General features: G+C 46.4%; 1 long non-coding RNA gene across 1 annotated transcript; it reads left to right on the top strand.

Moving 5' to 3' along the window:
• Positions 1–3,441, top strand: LOC115289735. The gene is made up of 2 exons (XR_003907787.1): positions 1–105; positions 3,079–3,441. It is a non-coding gene; the product is annotated as an uncharacterized LOC115289735 (long non-coding RNA).
• Positions 3,442–9,071: the final 5,630 nt, after the last annotated feature.

Below are 9,071 nucleotides of genomic sequence, written 5' to 3'. Positions count from 1 at the left end.
GATCATGACCTGAACTGAAGTTGGATGCTTAACCGACTGAGCCGCCCAGGCGCCCCTCTTACAATTTTGAAAGGAACAGTGAGCCTACATCTCCACATGACAATGGTAAGTAGGGACTGTCCCGTTTAGATGAAGTATTACCTGCTCTCCAGGTCATCACTCCCCACACTGTGTTCTTACACTGAACCTGTTTCACTCAAGATCATTTGCCTACACACTGGCGCCACAATATTTACAGCAGCGCTCTCAACAATAGACAAAGTATGGAAAGAGCCTAAGTGCCCATCAACTGATGAATAGATAAAGGAGATGTGGTGTACACACACACACACACACACACACACACACACACACACACACACTGGAATATTACTCAGCAATGAAAAAGAATGAAATCTTGCCATTTGCAACAACATGGATGAAACTGGAGGGTCTTATGCTAAGTGAAATAAGTTAGCCAGAGAAAGACAGATATATGTTTTCACTCATGTGGAATTTGAGAAACTTAACAGAAGACCATGGGGGAAGGGAAGGGGAAAAAATTGTTTCAAACAGAGAGAGAGGCAAACCATAGAGATTCTTAAATATAGAGAACAAACTGAAGGTTGATGGGGGGCCGAGGCGGAGAGGCAAACATGGGTGAGCACTGAGAAGGGCACTTGCTGGGTTGAGCACTGGATGTTGTATATAAGCAATGAATCATGGGAATCTACTCCCAAAGCCAAGAGCACACTGTTCATACTGTATGTTAGCTTCCTTGACAATAAATTATATATATATATACATATATATATATTTTTTTTAAAGAGCATTTGAGGCGCCTGGGTGGCTCAGTCGGTTAAGCATCCGACTTTGGCTCAGGTCCTGATCTCACAGTTCGTGGGTTCGAGCCCCGCATTGGGCCCTGTGCTGACAACTAGCTCAGAGCCTGAAGCCTATCTTCAGATTCTGTGTCCCCCTCTCTCTCTGACCTTCCCCTGCTCACATTGTCTCTCTCTCTCAAAAATAAAGTAAAACATTAAATAAATAAATAAATAAATAAATGAGCACTTGCCTATAGTCCCTGTGTTAAATCAACCCTATCATGTGCCTCAACATCTTACCAAGAAATGTAAGATATTCCTTATCCTAAGAAGCCCAGAGCAGTCTATTTTGCCTCATTTTTTCCCAATCCCCACCTCAAACCCTGCCATTCTTTTTTTTTACATTTTTTTTAACATTTATTTATTATTGAGAAACAGAAACAGAGCATGAACAGGGAAGGGACAGAGAGAAGGGGAGACGCAGAATCCAAAGCAGGCTCCAGGGTCTGAGCTGTCAGCACAGAGCCCGAAGCGGGGCTCAAACCCATAAACTGCGACATCATGACCTGAGCTGAAGTCGGACGCTTAACTAACTGAACCACCCAGGCGCCCCAATCCCTGCCATTGTTGGAACATTCTGTTTGTGGGCAGTAGTCACTAGCCTTCGAAATGGCCTAGGATTGTTCCCCTGATGTGGCCCTTATGTCCTCTGCCAAGTCCTCATTTAAGCAGCTGGAAGCAGCCTGGGAGAAGGTGGCTAGCACGGCCAGTTCCTCAGGAAGGCCCCTTGGAAGCCAATGGAAAGAACCGAAAAGTGACTTTGGGAAGCAAGGAGGGGAATGTTTATCAGCCACGTTCATCTGCAGGCTAAAAGAAAGGGACTCTCGGTCCTTCTAGGTAACTTTCCCTGAGGCAGTGTGTATATTTGAGAATTGAGAGGAAAGGCCCCTTCCTGCTGGTCTCTGGAGTTCACTCACAAAGTGGGTCAGGGCTGGGCAAGTTCATACCCACCACCTATAACCTTGGTAGAACCTGAGCTCCTAATCCCACTTGAGGCCAACGATGACCAAAAAAGGGCCAAGGCGAGAGGGGTAGTAGAAATATTAACCCGGGAGGAAGACAGAGTCAGTTTCAAGAATGTCCACAGCCCCACCCGTGGGACAGAACACAAGGGTGAGGTGTACCAGCAACTTAGAGCGAGCACTCCTTCCCAGCTGCACAGCACGGTGGCCCCAGGCCCAGGGATGGGAGGACCCTCTCTTGCATCACGAGAAAGGAGACATATGCCACAAGTTCAGGAAAAGGTTAAAAGAAAGTGAGGAGAGGCCGGACCCCTGCAGCAAAGCCCAGTCTAGTGTCCTCCGCCAACAACACAAATGCATGCGCAGGAAACTCCCAGCTGCCGACCATGACAAGGCTGTGATCAGCCCAGCTCAGAACACACAGGTGAATGGTTCCAACCTCAACAATACTGGAACTGGCAGGAATCCAGGAGGATTTCTCATTCGGTGATTTTCTGACCATGCCTCAGAGCCCTAGTACTCCAAATAGCTTTTCAGGGGGCCACCGACGGGGAGCAGGTGCAGGGAGAGAAACCCCAGGGTGATTCAAAGTGGGAAGTTTCCAGTTTTTCTATTATTTAATAGGGCTGCTTGGGTAGCTCAGTCAGTTGAGTGTCCGTCCGGCTCTTGATTTCTGCTCGGGTCATGATCCTTTCATGATGGGATCGAGCCCTGCACTGGGGCTCTGTGCTGAGTGTGAAGCCTGCTTAAGATTCTCTCTGCTCCTCTTCCCTGCTTTCATACTCATTCTCTCTTTAAAACACACACACACACACACACACACACACACACACACACTTCAATTTAAAAATTCTGCTCTAAAAAAGGGGCTGTAATCTACCAATCTTATCTGATTCTTCACTTTGTTTTTTAATTTTTTTTGATGTTTATTTATTTTTGAGGGACAGAGTGTAACCAGGGGAGGGGCAAAGGGAGAGGGAGACACAGAACCCAAAGCGGGCTCCAGGCTTGGAGCTGTCAGCACAGAGCCTGATGCTAGGCTCCAACCCATGAACTGTGAGATCATGACCTGAGCAGAAGTCGGATACTCAACCAACTGAGCCACCCAGGTACCCCATGATATTCATTCTATAAAGAAGAAAGCAGCCCTAGAGAGGTAGCTAACCAAAGTCTCAAAGAGGGCAGCAACACCTGGACTTGGGTAGGGAGACACTACTCACCGTCCATTCTCCACTTCTTCCTGTTATTAACAGAGCCATCCTGAGCTACGGCAGGACTCATGACTGTCCGTCTAGAGACTCCATTTCCCAGCATCCTTTGCATATAGCTGGAACCATATGACTAAGTTCTCACCAATGGAATGGGAACAAGAGTAATGCTCCATTTCTTACAGAGTAGACGCTGTCCCCCCAAATCCCTTGGGGTTGAAACATAAGAAAGTATCTGGCAAGCCAGCTCCTAATGTATAGACAAGGAACACATCTCAGGATGAAACAAGCAGCAAGAGAAAAGAGCCTGAGTCTCTGGATGGCTTTGTGAAGCAGAACTACCTCCTTGCCTTATACCTCCTTTTCTTGGAGTATTTACAAGACAGAAATAAACTAGATTTTTTTTGAGCCTCTGCAGTTATGTCTCTTTGTTACAGTAGCTGCATTATTTATTTTTTGCAAAATAGCACATTACCCTCCCCCTCCCCCAAACTCAATGGCTTAAAACAACAAATATTTGTTGTCTCAGAGTTTCTGAGGGTCAGGAATTCAGGAGAAGCTTAACTGTGTGGTTTTGTCCCAGGGTCTCTCCTGAGGTTTGCAGCCAGGGTGTTGGCAAAACCTGCAGTCACTTGATGTTTGACTAAAGCAAAAATATCTCCTTCTAAGCTCATTCCAAGGGCTGTTATCAGAGACCGTCATTCTTTACCACATGGCTTTTGCATCAGTGGGTGTCTTTTGTTTGTTTGTTTGTTTGTTTGTTTGTTTGTTTTGAGAGAGAGTGTGGGGTGGGGAGCAAAGAGAGAGAATCCCAAGCAGGCTCTGGGCTGTCAGTGCAGAGCCTGATGCAGGGCTCAAACTCACAAACTGAGATCATGACCTAGGCTGAAGTCGGACACTTAACTGACTGGGTCACCCAGGTGCCCTGAGCGTCTTTGAAGGAAACTGCAACGCACTTTTACAACCCACCTCTGCTTCATTCTACTTGTTAGATGGTCCACAAGCCCAGGGTGATCTCAAGAGAGTGGTAATTAGGCTCTACCCCTTCCGGGGAGGAGCATTCAAGACTTGTGGATGTGCTTTCAAAACCACCACAATGACCCAGTGTGCATCCTAATTAAAATACCCCGGATGTACTGGCTGTTTGGTCTGATCTGCTTCTGAGCCATGATACTTCATGATGTAGTGTGGAGGTAATGAGAATGAGTATTTCCTGGGGGCTTATTTTGTTTCTGTCATATGTCAAGCGTTTATCAAACGCTGTTCCTCTTATGACCCTCTATGGTAGATTCTACTACAAGCCCTCATTTTCCAGGTGAGGAAGTGAGTTTTGGCGTAGTAAACACCATGCTAGATTCCAGAGCCTTCACTCTTAACCACCGTACTAGTGTTGAGGAAAGAGCATGTTTTGTGGAGAGAGAGAGGGACGGAGCTTGGTTGGAACCTCCCTCACCAACACTTAAGAGTTCTGTGACTTTTGCTAAGACCTAACTTTCCTGGGCTTCCATTTTATCCTATTGGAAAGTAGAAAACTTTCCTGGAGGTGTTGGTGAGGAATAAACGAAAGTGTGGGAAGCACTGACTTGGGAAGCGGTGGGTGGGCAATCAAAGGTGTTACTCTCACCACTCTCCTGATTGTCCCATTTCCACTCTCACTCCTGAGACGGTTCAGCTGTGGCCTAGAGTACCCGCTTCATTCCGGAATCCAAAGACATAGCAGGACTATGTCTAATTCCTGGGAAAAACAGAACCCTAACACCCATAGCTTCTGTTTCCTTCCAGCCTCCTTGAATACTTAAGTAGAGCATAAGGGAACACGTATGAGACACTTAAGAATAAAACCCTGGCATCATCCCAGAACTGACCCAACCTGTGGAGAGAGAAAGGAAGACTTGCCTCTTAAGTCATACCAATGACTCTCCTATTGGATTTCCCACATAGGGGTGAAGCTGAGGGGCAGGGAGGGGAGATTGTTGCCCTGCTTTCCTGGGGAACCAGGGAAATTATGAACACATTTCATCAAGAGTTGCATCAACTCCTGGGGCACCTGGGTGACTCAGTCGGTTAAGCGACCGACTCTTGATTTCAGCTCAGTTCCTGAGTTTGAGCCCCTGTTGGCCTCTGCGCTGATAGCACAGAGTCTGCTTAGGATTCTCCATCTCCCTCTCTCTTTCTGCCCCTCCCTTGCTCACCCTCTGTCCCTCTCTCTGAAAAATAAATAAATAAACATTAAAAAAAAAAAAAGGTTGCATCAATCCCTGAAAAGCATCCTGGTACTGAAACCTCCCAGGTATCTGGACAGAGGAAGGCCAGATCTTTCAAGAATAAAACAAGTAAAAGACCTCATTTGCCCACATATAAAACGAGCAACTCTGAACCCCTTCAAAGAATTGTGTGTTCCTCTCTTGTAAACTTCTCCTAAGAAATAAAAGTTTGGGGAGGGGCACCTGGGTGGCTCAGTGGGTTAAGCATCCCAACTTGGGCTCAGGTCATGACCTCACAGTTCGTGGGTTCAAGCCCTGCGTCAGGCTCTGTGCTGACAGCTCGGGGCCTAGAGCCTGCTTTGGATTCTGTGTCTCCCTCTCTTTCTGCCATTCTCTCCCTCTCTCTCTGTCTCAACAATAAATAAACATTTAAAAAATTAAAGAAATATAAGTTTGGGGAAATGTAGGCTGCCTGGGTGGCTCCGTCAATTGAGCAACTAACCCTCAATTTTCACTCAGGTCATAATCTCACAGTTGTGAGATGGAGCCCCACCTGGAGCCCTGAGTGAGGCTCCAAGCTGGACATGGAACCTGTTTAGGATTCCCTCTCCACTTCCTCCCCCACTTTCTCTCAATTAAAAAAAAAATGTTTGGGGAAATGTGATAAATTGTCTAATTTTGAAGTATGACATTTTCAGTTGGGCTTACTTATCACTTTTTAAATGTTTGTTTGTTTAGAGAGGGAGAGAGAGAATCTCAAGCAGGCTTCATGTGGTCAGTGCAGAGCCTGACAGAGGACTCGATCGCATGAACTGAGAGATCATGACCTGACCTGAAATCAAGATCAGGTGCCCAACCCACTGAGCCACCCATGCGACCCAGTGATCACTTTTTACGTATGAGCATGGTTAGTGTTCTCTTCCATACCTTAGGGCTGGATTGTGAGGACCACAGGAGAGAGGCTCCCTTACTGAAGGTGAAATGGGACGATCAAGTTTTCTGGCCCCGTGCTCCTCCACAGAATTAGCTGTTTCTCCCCAAAGTGGTTCTCTAGTGCTTGCAAGGCCTTCAAATGAGGAGGCCCATGGGGTGTCTAAGAGGATGCTGGGGTAGGGAGGTGGGGATGAAGAGAATCTCTGACTCCTTAAAAGTTTTCCTGGAGGCTTAGTATTACCTTTCCCTCTTTCCACGGAAGATTTAGAAACCTAATTCTACTTCAGATTTCTCAAGTAACTTTGAATATATAATCCATCATCTTCTTTACTGTTTCAGTGTCTTCCTCGATAAAATAACCAGATATATCTTCCTGACTCACAAGAGGCTAGGGGTCTGAATGCTCTGGATGGGGGAATGGGGGTAAATTACGTAAATCATATTGATGTGTTGTGGGAAATCAGCTTGTCTTTGGTAAGACCTTCAGTCTAGGAGATGCTGGGAGACTGAACTAACCTTTTCAAAGATGTGTAAGGCCAAAGCCTTTCAACCTGCACCTCCCAATCTAAGCCATCATCTGAGGCACAGCCCTCCTGGCCGTCCACAGGAGGGATGAGGGTGACAGACCAGGAAGGGATGCATTGGGCTTCCCAGATGAGAGGGAAATCTGTGCCCTCAAAGCACCAACGCCTAGCAGGAACTTAATGCAATCTAGCCTATCAACACCTTCCCCTTGAGCCAATGAATAGAAAGAACTATTGCATAACAATTATACACATTTTTAAATCCTTAACACTGCCTGGAACCTAGCTTGAATTGTATGGTAATTTATACACATGCGCGCACATACATCTGTTCTAAAAGAACTTATTGAACCAGACATCAGCCCCACAAAAGTGGTTCGCGCCCTTGGAAAAATCTCTGACAAGGAAGGAGGGCTCAAGAAGGGCTCACAATTAGGAAATCACTGGAATTATCCTGATAATCCCATAACAGACTACATTTTACATGAGGTGTTGAAAGAGGTGCAGACAGGGACAATGACAAGGGTGAGCCACAGAAGAGGTATGTTTTCAGCTGAATCTTACAAAATATCTGGCCCCCCCCAAAAAAAGCGCATTCAAACATCAGTGATGCCGAGTCCAAAATCATAGGCAAGAAAGAATGTCCTGTGTTTGGGAGACAACAGCAAAAGCTTTGTGGCTGATGGACAGCGCGTGAACAAGAAGAGTGTATTTGGCATTAGGAAGACCGAAACAATTTTAATGCCACACTCTACAATTTGACTTCATCCCGGAAGTAAAGGGAACCAATAAAGGTTATCAAGCAAGAGAAGTAAATGATCAGATTTATGTTTTAGGAAGATAACTCTGGGCTGAGCAGACAGGAGAGATTTGAGAGGGAGATTCAAGTGTTATTTCTTTTAGCATAACTGTTTGAGAATTTGGCCTTGCAGAGGTGGGGGAAGGTGGAGACCAAGCATTCTGGGACCCACTCTTTAACCACAGAATCTCTGGGCTCTGGGCCTGGGACTCTTCATATGTGTAACATCCCTAATATAAATAATTCCTGTGGGCTCTAAAGTGTGAGGCAGAGACTAGAGTCAGAGGCCACTTAGGAAGCTTTTGCAATTGCCCAATTAAGAGATTAAATGAGTTGGATCCGTACATGATTTCAATCCCCCAGACCAGCTCTTAAAGGAAAACAATTGTTATAAGACAATTACGTAATTAAGTGCTAAACTGTTTGTTGCATACTGCTGTGTGATCTCAGCCAAGTTATTTAATACCTTAACCATCATGCTTTTAAATGACAAAGCACTCATATGCATAATCTTATTTGGGTGTCACAAATTCCCAAGCCTTAGGGAAAGTGTTTATCACCTTCAATTAACAGATTAAGCTTAATTGGAAGATGAGATTGAGTCATTCTTACTTGTTTGCCTGCTTGTTTACTGTCTGTCTCCACGGGCCTTAAGAATCACAGAAGAGTAGAACCCTGCTGTCGCCAGCAACCTTGATGGGTCTCCGGTGTAACAGTGCTGGGCACAAAGTAGGTTCACGGTGAACACATTCTGTATAAATGAAAGACAGAAAGACACACAAGACAGAAACAAACAAGCGATGCAATGTCAGATAAAAAGAAATTACTTTGGACGGGGAATTAAGACATTCAGTCTTTCTTCCAACTGCTATTTATTCAACACCTAGGTGGTGCTAGATGCTGAAGAGACTTCCCCTCGAAGTACTGTCCATATGGATTTCTGGGCTTGATTCTGCTACTCAGGAGCGTGGAGGCGGCCTTGAGAGATCTACCTGAGGCTTAACCTTTGGGCTTTTAGTTCCTTGTTTGTAAAATGAGAGGCTGACCAAACATGAGAGGACAACCTGAGCTCCTTCCAGATCTCATTTTGGGAATTGATCTCTTTTACCCTGTTGCTTCAGTTCCCCCTTTTGCAGTGAGCAAAGGAACGTGTTGCTAGCCACCACCCAGGACCAGAGTCCCGGACCTCCGAGCAGAAATGTAACCCCTCCCTTAGAACTGGCTTCTCAAAGAGCTATAGAAATGCTAAACAGTAACAGCTCTGGAGGCGGAAAACAATGTGGCACTAATTGTTCGGTTTCCTCCAGGTCCGGGCGGAGGAGGCAGGCCCTCGCCAGCGCCGAGCTTCGCACCGCGCTGCACTCTTCTCTTTAAAGTTTCCCGAGCACTGGGAAGGCGAAGAGGGAGGCGCGCACAATGCAAAGATGCTCGCCCCTTGGAGGGGGGGGGGGGGGCGGGCCTGCAAGTAATACCCGGCTCTCATTGGCCGGCGGGCAGGTGACGGGCGGGGGGCGGAGTTTGCCGCGGGGAGTAAAACGGGAGGGGGTGTGCGCACAGCCCGTGTCAGTTTCGGAGTCC

Source organism: Suricata suricatta, chromosome 1 (genome assembly GCF_006229205.1).
Source record: "Suricata suricatta isolate VVHF042 chromosome 1, meerkat_22Aug2017_6uvM2_HiC, whole genome shotgun sequence".
Taxonomy (NCBI): domain Eukaryota; kingdom Metazoa; phylum Chordata; class Mammalia; order Carnivora; family Herpestidae; genus Suricata; species Suricata suricatta.
This window is presented reverse-complemented; position numbering and strand designations above follow the sequence as displayed.